At 35.3% G+C, this 17,570-nt stretch overlaps 1 protein-coding gene across 7 annotated transcripts in view; it reads left to right on the top strand.

Moving 5' to 3' along the window:
* The window catches only part of LOC137650081 (venom allergen 5.01-like), a 613,638-nt gene that overhangs the window by 445,396 nt on the left and 150,672 nt on the right, over nt 1-17,570 (top strand). The gene's annotated exons all lie outside the window — the stretch shown is intronic.

The raw sequence follows: 17,570 nt of genomic DNA on the forward strand, positions 1-17,570 counted from the left end.
GAAAGACAATGTCAAACGTTTTAAGATGTGGGTAAAATGACAATGTCAAATGCTTTAAGAGGTGTGTAGAAAAATAAAATCTAAAATTTCAAGAAAGGGATAAAAAGACCAAATAGAAGTTTGAAGATGTGGGTAGAAGGATAATGGCAAACGTTTCAAGGGGTGGTAGAAAGACAACATCAAACGTTTCAAGAGGTGGGTAAAAGACCACTTTAAATGTTTCAAGAAGTGTGTATATAGACAAAGTCAAACGATTTAAGAGTTGGTAGAAAGACATCAAACGTTTCAAGAGGTGGGTAAAAGACAATGTCAAACGTTTCAAGAAGTAGTAAAAAGACAATGTCAAACCTTTCAAGAGTTAGATAGAAATGCAAAATGCATCATACGTTGGAATGCCTATGGGTTACTATAGTTTAGTTTCAACACTAATTTTAGGATTGCAGATATTCATGGCCAATCCTTCCAAAGGTAAAAGGTGCTTATCGTGTTAGGTATCTAATATGAGGTATGCGGAAAAAAGTACTCTAATAAAATGAAATTTCAGATAATCCTCGATGAAGAATTATTGAATGAATCACTGATTTCACTAACAAAATATACAGACTAGGGTAGGAAATTAAATATTTGATATGTAACAACAAGGTAAAATTAATATATATTTCTCTTAGTCCATTTTTGTATTCACTCGATAAAGGAGCATTATTTCTTTTAATCATTTGCTGGTCTTATTCATTGGCAAATGCTGAGGACGGTTGGACGTGAAACTAGGATACGCTCCTTTAATAGCTGTGCCTTATCAATGCTGTACTAATAGCAGCCTTTGCAAGACGTGCAGGAATTTACTCGGGTGAGAAAGAAGGTGAAAGAAATGCTAGACTGACAATATACTCATATCTGAAGATGAAAACCATAAAGAATAAGAGAGAAGAGCACCGATAGTTAAAACTGACTCTTTTTTTTTTTCGTAAACTTTTGCTTTTATGGCTTATCTTTAGACCTGAGCTAGAAATGTTCATTGAATTACCCCTTTTGTCAGTTGCTGTTGAAAAACTTTGTAATTTAGAATTTAGTGTTAGTCGAAGAGAGCTATTAATTTTGCAATATAAAAGTATTTATATAAATAGGAAGGATATGCTACTATATAAGTAAAACCTATGTAGTATAAGTTTCAAATTCATATGGATGAAGTTGCTACACTTACACCACTTTTCTTGGCATTAACAAGTGCTGGTACATGTTACAGTTTGGTGGATCTGAGGGTCTTAGTCTTAGATCGAACCTGGTCCAAGATATATGCAGCATGAGCACTGAAAACACGGCAAGTGCACTATCCGTACCAATTATTCTCCATGTAGCTAGTTGGTAGTTGGTGCACATTGCAGAAGAATCAATCAAACTAAAAAAATGTTGAATTCTGCTCTACAGGATGGAATTGGCAGACGTAACCAGTTGAGCAACAACGATGTATATATATATATATATATATATATATATATATATATATATATATATATATATATATATATATATATATATATATATATATATATATATATATATATATATATATATATATATATATATATATATATATATATATATATATATATATATCAACACAACATCGTGTTCAAATAGAAATAAATTTCTACTTCATACTTGGGATCGAACGCTAGCCCCTTCTAATGAAAGGTCAGGTCGAAACCAACCATGCCACGAGAGGCCATTAAAAGAAATCGGAACCTGACGCTACCCAGCTGTCCGAGGATTTACCTGGCGAGACATCAGTCTCTTACCAGCGAGTTTTACCCGATTTCCCGGCCCACCACGTGACACAATTGGTAGTAATTCATTCAAATTACCCCTAATGAGTCAATATGGATAAATATCAACACAACATCGTGTTCAAATAGAAATAAATTTCTACCTCATACTTGGGATCGAACGCTAGCCCCTTCTAAAGAAAGGTCAGGTCGAAACCAACCATGCCACGAGAGGCCATTAAAAGAAATCGGAACCTGACGCTACCCAGCTGTCCGAGGATTTACCTGGCGAGACATCAGTCTCTTACCAGCGAGTTTTACCCGATTTCCCGGCCCACCACGTGACACAATTGGTAGTAATTCATTCAAATTACCCCTAATGAGGCAATATGGATAAATATCAACACAACATCGTGTTCAAATAGAGATAAATTTCTACCTCATACTTGGGATCGAATGCTAGCCCCTTCTAATGAAAGGCCAGGTCGAAACCAACCATGCCACGAGAGGCCATTAAAAGAAATCGGAACCTGACGCTACCCAGCTGTCCGAGGATTTACCTGGCGAGACATCAGTCTCTCACCAGCGAGTTTTACCCGATTTCCCGGCCCACCACGTGACACAATTGGTAGTAATTCATTCAAATTACCCGTAATGAGTCAATATGGATAAATATCAACACAACATCGTGTTCAAATAGAAATAAATTTCTACCTCATACTTGGGATCGAACGCTAGCCCCTTCTGATGAAAGGCCAGGTCGAAACCAACCATGCCACGAGAGGCCATTAAAAGAAATCGGAACCTGAAGCTACCCAGCTGTCCGAGGATTTACCTGGCGAGACATCAGTCTCTTACCAGCGAGTTTTACCCGATTTCCCGGCCCACCACGTGACACAATTGGTAGTAATTCATTCAAATTACCCCTAATGAGTCAATATGGATAAATATCAACACAACATCGTGTTCAAATAGAAATAAATTTCTACCTCATACTTGGGATCGAACGCTAGCCCCTTCTAATGAAAGGCCAGGTCGAAACCAACCATGCCACGAGAGGCCATTATATATATGTATATATATATATATATATATATATATATATATATGTGTGTGTGTGTGTGTGTGTGTGTGTGTGTGTGTGTTTTATTTCCTTGAAGACACAAGTAATTTTGGTTCAGTTCCTGCACCGCAGACCTAATACGACCAATTCAGAGTTTCTTTTTGGTCGCTGTCGTCAAGCAGTGTTTTGTGAAGGGAAATTGCTGACTACTGTGTATAATACCTTTCGTGATCAAATAAATTTTGGTGACTTCCTTTTATCTGGCCAAAAGCTTTCGAATTATTCGGTGCAAAAGATAAATTCGAAAACGATCTAATTAATCGAAGTCACTCAGGCAAATTATCAGATGCAGAGGCCCAGTTCATCTGCATTTTTCTTTACACTTGGAAACGAATTTGAGGCAAGTAAAAAAAGAAAATTCAAATAAATTAAAGGAAAACAAAAAGAAACGCAGACCCTGATACTCAATCAATATAGATAATGAATTAATTGCACTCTATTGAAATTGGTTTTGATATTCTTGACCATCGTTGTGGAGAAAAAAAAAAAAATTATTGGCGTAAAGACATTGGACGCGATCAGGCTAGTGCACCAAAACGCATACCAAACTGCATGCACACGATTTTTTTAGTATCCTATAACAGGGAGCACTTGTCTAAACGATGTCGGACGTCGAAGTGACGATGTTGAACTAAGAAACTATCTCGTTTAGCCCCTCAGTGTATCTAAACACCGGACAGGGAGGTCCATACCGGTCACTTCCTCGGCAAGACCCCTCCTTCTCTTCCTTGCATTTTCTTGACTGTCGTTCCCTGCTATATAACTGTGACTCCCCTTCAGTTTAAAGGTTTAAAAGGTCGCTCATGAATGGCAGAGGCAAGGGACAGTGACTTTGCCCTAGCAAGCAGGACAATGCCCTAGAGACTGATCATATATAATATGATCAGCGCCCAGGCCTCCTTTCCACCCAAGCTAGGACCAGGGAGGGCCAGGCAGTGGCTGCTGATGACTCAGCAGGTAGACCTACAGGCTCCCCTAAACTCCCCAACCTTAGCTTACAAGGATGGTAAGGTTGCAGACACTAATGGCAGTAACGAGTCTGAGCGGGACTCGAACCCCCGACTGGCAAACATCAGGTAGAGACGTTACCTCTCAGACCATTGGGGGTCATAGGGTCATTCTAAGAAGTTGAAGTAACACTTTCTTCAAAGCAATCCTCTGTATTTGTGCGTGTTTGTCAATGATAGATTTCTTATAGCGATAATCAATGACACACTGTAACTTAAAAAAAAAAAAAAAAAAAAAAAAAAAAAAAAAAAAAAAAAAACATATATAACTTGCTAAATTATCTAACAAACGGCTTGCTATAAGCGGGGATTTTTACGTATGTACAGCACTGCAAGGTAATATTTTTAGCGTACTCCTCAATCAGCTCTCAAGACGCTTCCATGTAATTTCTTCTTGGAGGCACGAAACAAGTGAACTACATGTCTCTTCAAAGTTTATGTTTTATCAAGGACCTCAGATGGCAGTATATTAACTCTGGTGAGTTTCAAGTTTCATTGTAATTCATTGTCACTGACATTAAATCACTAAGGTTCGTTGTAGGCGTTAGCCTTATTATTAGTAATTTTTTTTTCCGGGCCTTGGTACCACTAGGAAAAAACGAACACAAAAGGCATATTCATACCTAATGATGGTAATCCAAGTAAGTTGATCCGTGATGAAAATATGGCTTTTGCTTATAGATATTCCTTTTGACAAGTTTTTGTTTATTTTGTTGTCCCGTTCAAATTCCACTTTCGTCAAGTCTTTCAAGCCAATTGATACTGAATCTAAGTTAGATCAGTTTAGTGTTTAAATTTTAAATATATGTTTTTCCTTATTACTGACATGAAAAAGCTCTTCTACACACACTCACACACACACACACACACACACACACACACATATATATATATATATATATATATATATAGAGAGAGAGAGAGAGAGAGAGAGAGAGAGAGAGAGAGAGAGAGAGAGAGAGAGAGAGAGAGAGAGAGAGATAATACATCAATAAGAAACTAACCTGTATCGCTGTTGTGTGATTGAAGCTGTCTCCTGATCACCTGTTATATCACGAAGACATGCAAGGTCGATACTCGTCCATGATGACGCTTTTGGAGAAAACTGATGCAGGGGAAAGAAAGAGGAATGAGGCGAGAGATAAGCATGATCCCATGCATTAGAATAATGTTAACCTAACCTTATTCACGAGAGAGAGAGAGAGAGAGAGAGAGAGAGAGAGAGAGAGAGAGAGAGAGAGAGAGAGAGAGAGAGAGATGTATACTCTCATGCATTGGTATAAGTATAGCTAAACATTATTCTGACAAACAAGTGAATGGGAGAGATTTTGCTGGTATTCTTGAAATTGCAACAGAACCTTCCCAAAAAAAGAAAAAAAAAAAGATAACAATCCTTCAGATAAGGACCAGGACCAGGAAAGGGCTTACAGATGGCCAGGCCACGGCGTACCTTTTTGTTCTTCCTATATGAGAGTTGTTATTGATATTTTATAGCATGATAATCACTCTCTCTCTCTCTCTCTCTCTCTCTCTCTCTCTCTCTCTCTCTTTTCCTTCTAATAGTAGGTCTTTGTTTTACCTTTACTTCTCTGGTCTAAGTTCTGATGAGTCAACAAAATACAACGAGTTCCTAACTTTTTTATATTTAGAATTTTACGTCTCCATGGGTGCACGTAAACAAAAAATAAATCAAGATAATTTTACAAGTGAAAAAAAAATCCCTTTTTATGTGGTCTGACGTTTACCTTGTGCCATGCGAAGAATCTGCAGCATGCAGAATGAGATTCCATCCTTCATCTAGTATGATTTTTGAAGAGAGAAAAAAAAGACGAATCGTTAAAATCCGTTAATTAGTATAAACCTGTTTCAAAAGAGAAAAAGTAACATATCTATTAATATGTCAATATAGTTCTATTTCCTCGCATATCGACCATTATCTTCTCTCTCTCTCTCTCTCTCTCTCTCTCTCTCTCTCTCTCTCTCTCTCTCTCTCTCTCTCTCTCTCTCTCTCTGTCGTAATTCTTCAGTCTACTTGGCTTGCTATCTTGTCTCCGTTTCATCCATTGTGCCCTCGACCATTCTCACTGCCCTAACTTACAAAGGAGGCAGACATGCATATTTATTGAAAGTAGGCGGTGATAGGACAACTTGTGATTCTCTGTTGGATATCTATCTAAAAGGTGGATGTCTCTCTCTCTCTCTCTCTCTCTCTCTCTCTCTCTCTCTCTCTCTCTCTCTCTCTCTCTCTCTCTCTCTCTCTCTCTCTTTTCCAAATATAGATATAATTTAACAATGGTTTGTCTATTATAGTTAGCTACAAGGGAACTTGTCTTTAGAGATATGCACTATGAAGTATAAAAAACGTATTTATGGAAATATCCAGAATTTGGGTTAGCACTAATTGATTTTCTATTGTGGGGAATAAACCGAAAGGCTGCTTCTGCTGCATCAAGGTTGACATAATTGCTATTTTACTCTTGCTGCTGATTGTATCCATGCAATCTTACATATGAACTTTTTTTTTCTCAAGCTAATAAAAGATTCAAGACCCTTTATTTTACTGAATTGTACTTAATGTTTTTAGAAATCCTTTTGAGCGGAATTGTTAACCAAAGTTTTTATGGAAATTGTTTCTTTTTATGACCGAGAATTAGGGATTTAACAGCCTCCATCAGGTTATCAAGAATTTTGCTCCGAGGGAGAAGACGAGTGGTGAACAAGTCAGGTCTCAGATTACACATTTATGCTCACAGTGGATTCTATTTCTTTAACTATTGTGACGACGCTAGTGATAGTAATTGACAGAGGATTATTGATGAGGAATTCTATGAAGCACAGAAGAATCCAATCTTTGTCTTCCTTTTACAAAATAAATCAATGTTTGTCATCAGGGTTCTAATATGTATTTTCTGTTACGGTTTATCTTAATTTTCTTTGTTTTTAAAACTAAATAAATTAAGCTTTGAACCTGAAAAATTATATGATCGTACTTTGAGAGTTTAATGGAGAGAGATCATTATCCTCATCATCATCATCATCATCTCCTCCTACGCATATTAATGCAAAGGGCCTCGGTTAGATTTCGCCAGTCGTCTCTATCTTGCGCTTTTAAATCACTACTTCTCCATTTATCATCTCCTACTTCACGCTTCATAGGCCTCTGCCATCATGTAGGGCGGGGTCTTCCAACTCTTCTAATGCCTTGTGGACCCCAGTTGAAACTTTGGTGAACTAATCTCTTTTGGAGAGTGCCAAGAGCATGCCCAAACCATCTCCATCTGCCCCACACCATGATCTCATCCACATATGGCACTCAGGTAATCTTTCTTATAGTTTCATTTCTGATCCTGTCCTGTCATTTAACTCTCAATATTCTTCTGAGGGTTTTGTTCTCAAATCTACAAAATCTTTTGGAGATTGTCTCATTGTCATACCATAACTAATGTCCAAAGAGTAACACCGATCTCACTAAACTGATATATAGCCTTATTTTTAGATGTAATTTCAGGCGATTTGATTTCCAAATATTACTTAACCTGATCATTGTCTGATTTGCTTATTTCAATCTTTCATTAAACTCAAACTCTTAAGATTTTGTTCTAGAGATCATATTCCTAAATATTTAAATGACTCCACTTCATTAATCCTTCCTCCTTCTAATGATATTTCATCTTCCATTGCATATTCTGTTCTCATCAACTGTGTCTTTCTTCTATTTATCTTGAGCCCAACCTCATGTGATATATTACACATTTTGAAAAGTAGGCTTTGCAAGTCCTGTGGTGTTCTGCTAATAAGGACAGCGTCCTCAGCATACTTCATAGGTCAGCTAATATCCTATTTCCGATCCAGTCAATGGAGAGAGAAAAATATTTAAAATCATTGTTCCGATTATTTTCAAGGAAGTAAACCTGCCGTTGCCGAATTACTTCGGGGGTCAGAATAATAAAGAGGAAGGAATGCTAATCTTGGATTATAGGTGAGAATATAAAACCCTATGAACTACAATATGAGTAATATATTTCTATTTATCTATCTATATATTCATCTATATATCTATCTATCTATATATATATATATATATATATATATATATATATATATATATATATACATATATATATGTGTGTGTGTATTCTATTGAAAAGCTTTTTCCATTTTTGTATGAGGTAAGCAGTTGCCTAATTTTTGAAGGACTTTGCCTTGGCTTTAGGGTAGACTGTAGTTCCGATCGGTTGCCATGCCTGACATCACTTTAAATCCCAGTAGTGTATATTCATGTGTTGTACCAGTCACCCAACGTAATATATATATATATATATATAGATATATATATATATATATATATATATATATATATATATATATATATATATATATATATATATATATATATATATATATATATATATATATATATATATATATATATATATATATATATATATATATGTATATATACATATATATATATATATATATATATATATATATATATATATATATATATATATATATATATATATATCCCTTTGTGTATGTATATGTATATATATATATATATATATATATATATATATATATATATATATATATATATATATTTCCCTTTTGTGTATGTATATATATATATATATATATATATATATATATATATATATATATATATATATATTCATATATATATGAATTTACGATATATATACATGAATATACGATACATATATATATATATATATATATATATATATATATATATATATATATATATATATATATATATATATATATATATATATATATATATATATATATATATATATATATATATATATAAATATATATTTATACATATATATATATATGTATATATATCTAATATATGTATACACAATGTATTTATATATATTCTTCCCCACCGTTATCCCTAGATTCAGAGGTCAGCTGCCTGATGCACCCTCTCCAATGCCTTCTTTTAAAGGCATCCCTCTTCTATAAAATCTCCTATCTCCATATCATCCTTCACCTTATCTCGCCAGCTAATTCTCTACCACCCTCTCGATCTCCCCCAACCAAAGGCAGTATACTGTATATATATATATATATATATATATATATATATATATATATATATATATATATATATATATATATATATATATATATATATATATATATATATATATATATATATATATATATATATATATATATATATATATATATATATATATATATATATATATATATCCCTTTGTGAGTGGAGATACCTTAACGTGGTAAAAGGGTTTGTGTATTACCATGATCAGCAAAGCTGGATTAGTCAGGGCCACTCATTCTAGGTTGGTCAGCTGTGAGCATTCAAACAAAAATCTACCACTATCACCAATTCTCACAGGCCAGCGTGGTGATAAAAACTGGCCAAACCCCAGATATGAATTGAAATGTCTTTAGACGTAAACTGGAAAAGACAGCATTTGTTGCTGTTTTGTATATATATATATATATATATATATATATATATATATATATATATATATATATATATATATATATAGGTGTGTGTGTATGTGTGTGCGTGTGTGTGCATGTGTGTGTTTGTATATGAGAGAGAAGTAGGAGATACCCATTTATACAGATATATGTCTTTATGCATGTAAGAGTGTTTTGCAAGTGTATAGGAGTTGATTGTGATAAAAATTCCGTTCACTCTGATCATTTTAGACCTTGAGAACAAATCACACACGCTCAACAAGACGACTTTGTACAAAGATTTTAGTCAAATTGAGGGTGCTGTTTAAAATATGCTGGGGTGAACCTCGTTGAAAATGTGGGCTAACTCGGCTGGAGCTGAAAATTCAAAATGGCTGCCACACAGCTTCGTAGATATAAAAAAAAAAATAAATTGCATATATATTTGCTTCAACATGTCCGACATTTAGAATTTTTGGATCTTAACATTTATTTCTAAGGTCAAAGATGTCATGTATTACATTTCATATTGTTAAAGTAAAGGATTTAGTCATAAAATGTAACTTGGTGTGGGGGACAAATCAAAGATTGTCGTGGAGCAGCTACTGGACGGTAATAAGAAATCCATTATCTTTTCCCATTATTGGCAGTAAATCTTTACATTCAGCCAAATATTTGTGCATATGGGGGATAGCACAACAAATTGACCGAAGAGAAAGACGCAATCATTGTTTTGATCTGAATATCTACACAGAGGTAGGCTACATAATATAGATCTTTCAACCTTTACACTTTCAAGTAGGTAATTCCATTCTATTGTCTGCCCCTCCTGTCCTTTATCTCAGGCAGTGATGTAATGAAATAACAACATTACTTTATATTGTTTATAGATCAAAACTATTTCAATAGAGAAAAAGGAAATACAATTTGAATTATCTGTGTTTCCGACAATCATATTTTATCTAAGCAGGTCATGATAAAAAAAAATTCTTATATTTGGAATGTGACAATGAGTTTACAGTTGTCCATGAAATGGAATAAAGATCATCTGATTTATCTCCATTGAAAGTTATTTCATCCCAGTTCCTTGTTTTTACTGCATGGATACTCAACATCAAAACTTCTACCATAGACATGAAACTTAACGAACTGTTTGATGACTCAACACTCATGAGATTCTTTCTCTGAGTAGACTTACTGCTTCTGCTCTAGGGGTATGGAGGATTCCTGGAGAATGGAAATCTTCATCTTTGCATTTTCATTCAAGGACATACCATCCTTTATGTATTTTCTGATCATCAGTCGAATCAGGGCTTCATACACCAACCAAAGACTCCTGATGTTACGTTTGTAGGGTTTCCTCACTGAACCTAGAGCAATTACCTGTACAGCAACCAGTATGTCAGACAAACCAGAATCGTTAAACTGTTTATAAATGGCAGACATGAATGAGCACTGTCTGTGGAAAGGCCCAAAAAATGGTACAATGTCTTTGAAGGATTCAGAATTTTCATTCCTCAGTTGAATCAGAAGGGCATAAACTGGTTGATCACCAACTATTATTATTATTATTATTATTATTATTATTATTATTATTATTATTATTATTACTAACCAAGCTACAACCCTAGTTGGAAAAGCAAGATGGTATAAACCCAAGGGCTCCAACAGGGAAAAACAGCTCAGTGAGAAAAGGAAACAAGAAAATCTATAAACGATATAAGATGTAATAAAAAGTTAAAATAAAATATTCTAAAATCATTAACAACACTAAAACAGATAATTCATATATAGACTATAAAAAGACTTATGTCAGACAGTTCAGCATAAAAACATTTACTGCAAGTTTGAACTTATGAAGTTCTACTGATTCAACAACCCGATTAGGATGATCATTCCATAACTTGGTCATAGCTGGAACAAAACTTCTAGAATACTGTGTAGCATTGAGCCTCATGATGAAGGCCTTACTATTAGAATTAACTGAATGACTAGTACTAAGAACAGGATGGAACTGTCCAGGAAGATCTGAATATAAAGGATGGTCAGGGTTATGAAAAATCTTATGCAACATGCATAATGAACTAATTAAAGGACGGTGCCAAAGATTAATATCTAGATCTGGAATAAGAAATTTAATAGACCGTAAGTTCCTGTCTAACAAATTAAGATGAGAATCAGCAGCTGAAGACCACACACGAGAACAATACACGAAACAAGGTAGATTGAAAGAATTAAAACACTTCTTCTGAATAAATTGATCGCCGAAAATCTTGAAAGACTTTCTCAATAAGCCAATTTTTTGTGCAATTGAAAAAGACACAGACCTAATGTGTTCCTCAAATGTAAATTTGTCGAGAATCATGCCTAAAATTCTAAAAAAAAAATCGTACAAGGTTATAGAAACATTAGCAATGCTGAGATCCGGATGTTGAGGAGCCACTGTCTTTGACATACTTACTACTATACTTTGAATCTTGTTAGGATTCAGCTTCATACCCCATAATTTGCACCATGCACTAAGTTTAGCTAGATCTCTATTAAGGGATTCAGTAACCTCAGATCTACATTCAGGAGAAGGATATGATGCAAAGAGAGTTGCATCATCTCCATATGCAACAAGCTTGTCTTCTAGGCCGAACCACATGTCATCTGTATATGACATGTGGCGCCCATCAACAACAACTCTTCGAGATCTATTACTTAAAAATTCAATAATAGTGCTAAGAAACGATCCACCCACTCCCAACTGTTTGAGTTTGAATACAATGGCCTCATGATTAACACTGTCAAAGGCAGCACTAAAATCAAAGCCAATCATACGAACCTCCTGACCACAATCAAGGGATTTCTGTAGAGCATTGGAGACTGTAGGAACGGCATCACATGCTCCGAGGCCTTTACGAAAAATAAATTGCAAACTAGGGAACAGATTATTACCTTCAGCAAATCTATTAAGATGTTTTGCCAAAAGACATTCAAAAACTTTAGATAATATGGGAGTTATGGAAATTGGGCTACCACAAACACGTTTACACAGTGGAGTAACATTACCAATTCTCCAACAAATGCTATAAGCTCCTCTTCTTGCTAAATTGCCCTAAATAATAGATAACTTGGGAGCTAAGAAATCTGCAGTCTTTATAAAAAACAAAGGCAAAATACCATTTGGGTCTACACCTTCATAAGCATCAGGGTCCATCAACAGAGCTTTGATTTCACGAGATCGAAAAGCTAAACAAGTTAGTTTAGCCTTAGGAAAACAGGAATGAAAAGTTCGAGTTTCTCATTACTCTGCTTACTGTCAAACACATCTGCCATAAGGGTTGACTTTTCCTTTGGACAGTGAGTGACTGAGCCATCTGGTTTAAGTAAAGGAGGAACTGTTAGAACTACACCAAAGAGTGCAGATTTAAGGATAGTCCATCACTTATGTTCCTGGGTTGCACCAGAAAGGGTTTCTTTTATGATTAGATTGTATTCTTTTTCAGTTGAAGCATAAGCTCTCTGAGCAAAAGCTCTAAGCTGAGTATAGTTATTCCAGGTCAAATCTGATCTGTTACCCTTCCAAAGATGATAGGCCTTACAGATTCTCCAAATAAGCACGTCTACAGTCATCATTGAACCATGGTTTGTCCTAAACTCGGTACCTTAGCACACGAGATGGGATACACCTATCAATTATGTTGACTAAATTTTCATTCAAAGGGACAACAGGATCAACACTTATTATACAATCGTGACTAATTCACACCCAAAAGATCATGCTAAATCCCATTCCAGACTGCTTGAGATTTCATATTAATCTTACATGAGTATGACACATCTGGGACAGGGTGCTCAGTCTTCACTACTAATGAAATCATGGCATGATCAGATGTCCCAACTGGAGAACCAACATTACTTGTTATAATGCTAGGGGAGTCAGTGTATACGAGGCCCCAGCAGTTACCAGACCTTTGAGTAGTATCACTTATGATTTGTTCACAGCCTGATTGAGAGGCAAAATCTAACGCTCTTAAGCCATGGTGATTTGTAGGAGAAACCGAACTTAACCACTCCCTATGGTGAGCATTGAAATCATCAACAAAGACAAAAAAGGCCTTTCTAGCATCTTGTATCCTAGCCATAATGGTAAGAAGAGAAGACAATCGAATATAGAATCATCCATGTCTGGATTCCGGTAGATCGAATACAAATAGAAGTTGTTATGCCTGCCACAAACTTTTATTACATGAACCTCATGACATCCATATTCATTAAAGGACTTATAAGAAGCAGGGTACTCAGTCCTAATATACACCGCCATTCCATTGGCCCATGGGATGGCATCACGTTTCAACATTATTGCCATCTTAGAACCAGTTATAAAGAGGTCAGCTGAGTGCCTCATATTAGAAACCAAAGTTTCTGACAACAAAAGAATATCATACTGTCTGGACGCAATTGTAAGGTCTTGAATATTTGCACAAAAACCAAGAATATTGCAATACAGTAGACTACATTGACGAAATCTAGGACGTACTGGTCCCAGATATCACCCAATGTATCCAGACAACATAAGAATTAATGGTAATAAAAAGAAGACATCATACTTAAAAAATAAATAACAAGAATGATAACAAAAACAATATGTAGAGAAATATAAGTAAAGTGATTGATCAAACCCATAGACTATAGAAAAAAAAGTACGAAAAGCTGGTCAACATGGAGGAGCTGATACACCATGCAAGGCTAAATACCCTCCAGGATAGCCACTTCAACAAGATAGGGCATTCTTTTCTTCTTAGCTGCAGCAACCATCCTGCACATCACTTCATGAACTGCAGTGTGGAAGAAATGTTAAGAAATAATAGGGTTTGCCCTTTTTTACATATTGCTGCGCAGTAACCTGAAAACCACCAAATGCACCCGTTTGTTCGTCAGCAAGCATGTTTGTTTTGTCACCTTCAAGATGCATCAAAGCATGGATGACACCTCTCTGTCTCTATACATCTGTGTTTGAACAACTTGTATGAATCTCTGGGCTAAGAGCAGGTTGTCCACGTTGCATTGTTTTGTAAGGCTGAACAACATGTTGCTCCAGACACAAATGTTTCAGGTTTTCTGAACTTGCGGGAAGTGGTCGAATGTGTCTTTCTGCATCTGGTACAGTCACACTAGTGTATTGTGGCATATCAGTGCCTGTCAGATGTCGTCATTGTCAAGAATGCCAATACCAGGAATATTCTCTGCAAGCTCTACTGGACATGCATAATTCTTTTCAAGGTCATGTTTTGCCTGAGTCACAGAGTTGAAGAACTGATTTATAGCTAATCGCAAGGAAGAACTTTTTGAAGATATCAAGAATATCTCAGTTTTGGGTGAGTCCGTGCAGTGTCACCGACAACTGTGTTTGAAATGTAGAGCTTTTTCCTGTGATGTATGACAAGAACAGCGAGGCAAATGCATGAACCACTTTGTGTCTGTTGCAACTCTTCAAAGTTTTGCTTCCGTGGGGGTTTCAACTCTGTCGTTTGGGGCTTGTGGTGTCTCTAATTTCTCATTATTTGGGGGCTATGCCATTGCAAGAATACTAGCAAGAGCATCTTTCACATGTCTAGCAACGTTATTGAGCACCTGATCATCATTAACACTCAATAAATAAATAGCTGCTTCAGTGTAGCTGCCACAAGTTTGTGTCATATATTAGTACCTTAAATTTTTTATGACGATCATGAAAGCCAATCTTTTCACCAAATTCTTTCTGAAGCATTTCCTTGATGTTCTTTGATTTCTTGCCACTAGGGTTAAATTCAAAGTTTCTCAGTAAGGCCTTATAATCAGACTGAGACAGTTTCTCATTAAGGCCTTATAATCAGACAGTGTACATGTTTAAAGAACATTTCTTGTCCTTCAGAGAGATGAACATCTTGCACATGGAGCTGACTATCTTCACTGTTTTTTATGGCAAAGCATACTTCTTCCAACGGGAGCGGCGATAGCGGATTTGTGCAGCAAAAGGACCTGGTATTGCATCTATAAGCATTAAAATGCAATCTCGCTTCTTACTGTCCTGGAGGTACATTGTATGTCCTTTGAATGTATCCCATGCATCCATCGTTTACATAATATGCCATTGGTCCCTAGTGGGGTGTTCTCATCTTTCGGGTGCATGCATTACACGTACAAGATTTTGTCATGATTGAGGACACTTGCTACTAGGGATAGTGCCTGGGGTTGTTCCACGGAACGACTAGCAGAAGAGCTACTTTCTTCTTAGATTATCTCCTCAGCTGCCAAACCTTTGTCTCGTCTGTTTTTTGCCAGCTGCATATTACGTTTACTAGAAAATGTAATCTAGCAAACTTTGTGAAAGAACACGTTTTGTGGGCCAGCATCCCAATTCACTGTGTTGTACACTGTTTCAAACCTACCCAGGTGATGCCAATGCTGTGCTAAGGTCTTCAGATTGTCCCATGATTCAGGGGTAGTATTGGATCTGTTTTCATTGCAATGCTATCCACAGAAGATGCACTTAAGGCTTTCTTCCCTTTCTTCTCTTCTTACCCTCTGCCATGGACGACATGACTCCTTCAAGGTCAAGGATCTCTGTAATAAATGAAAAGAGAGTTAAAACGTATCAACACATTAGTTTACTTCAAACCTCTGTAACTTATCTATTATAGGTATCTTCCCAGTTTTATTTGCAGTCACCTGGCGACCGTCATGGATTTTGCTGCAAAAATAATTAAAAAATAATTTTTCATTTCTATTTCGTACACTTATCAAGATATTATGTTTATTAATGGATTCTGTGACATTTAAAACATAAAAAACGGACCTATAAAAGTGGCGGCCATTTTTAATATTCGTCTCTGGTCGAGTTAGTACACATTTTCACGAGGTTCGCCCCATCTCATTTTAATCAGCACCCTCAAATTGACTTAAATCAAACTTCAAACCATGGTCCTGGAAAAATGGTCACGGAACCCTATGCTTTTATAGTATTACTCTTCGTTGTTAGTGTCTGAGCTCGCATGATTTCAACGTGTAGGCGTACTCATATGCCCTTCTGGTTCTACTTATCATTTTAACATGAAATGTGAATATATATATATATATATATATATATATATATATATATATATATATATATATATATATATATATATATATATATATATATGTGTGTGTGTGTGTGTGTGTGTGTGTGTGTGTGTGTGTGTGTGTGTGTATGCACACACGTGCCTGTATATATTCATATGTATGTGTGTATGCTAAAAGATTATTTAATTTATTTTATGATTGTGTAGCTTTTGTTTTATCTATGCTAGTACCTGTACATCAAATAAATCAGTGAATTAACACATCCATTGTACTATATATGCAGTGAATTGTTTATTATTCAAAACACGAGATTCGTACAAATTAGATTTAATCTCCTTATTCCCTTTTCTCATTGGGCTATTTTTCCCTATTGGAGCCCTTGGGTTTATAGCATCTTGCTTTTCCAACTAGGGTTGAAGCTTGGCTAATAATAATAATAATAATAATAATAATAATAATAATAATAATAATAATAATAATAATAATAATAATAATCAATCGATGGAAAAACTACCTCACACTTTTTTAAACTCCTGTCAAATCAGAATTCACAAGTACTTGATACTTTTCAAATCACATATAGGTTATTCACCTCTCGTACTTGATATTTAATAAGTTAACGATTGGAAACTCTGAAGGAATCCATTATCAATCCCAGCTCCATTACATTTTCTTTGTCTAACTAAATTGCGGTGAAGAATATAATTGACTGATTGTGCCAGCGTCTTCTGGAAAAGGATTAGATTTTTATTCACCGGCGTCTGGGAATAAATTCGCCCTAAGTACGTGTTGTCCGGTGAGAAAAATAGTTAATATTATGTCCTCCCAAATACAGTAAGAATAAAGTGGTGAGATTATAAAACAAAAATATTTACAGGAGGTAAACCTCGTACACTAATCAAACAAGTCAATGTTAAATTGATAATCTTTGAAGACTGTAAATAGCCATTAGAAGGTGTTAAGCCTTAAGTTTATTTTCTTTTAGAGTTAATGTGTATACAATGAAAATGAATGCATCTTATAGGACATCTTTAAGGCTTCTCTAGGTAATATTTATCTGCCTTGGAAAAGACAGCTTTTAGTGGATGTATAAAATAATGAGTGATCACTTGAGAA

This window comes from Palaemon carinicauda, chromosome 11, assembly GCF_036898095.1.
Source record: "Palaemon carinicauda isolate YSFRI2023 chromosome 11, ASM3689809v2, whole genome shotgun sequence".
Classification (NCBI taxonomy): Eukaryota; Metazoa; Arthropoda; class Malacostraca; order Decapoda; family Palaemonidae; genus Palaemon; species Palaemon carinicauda.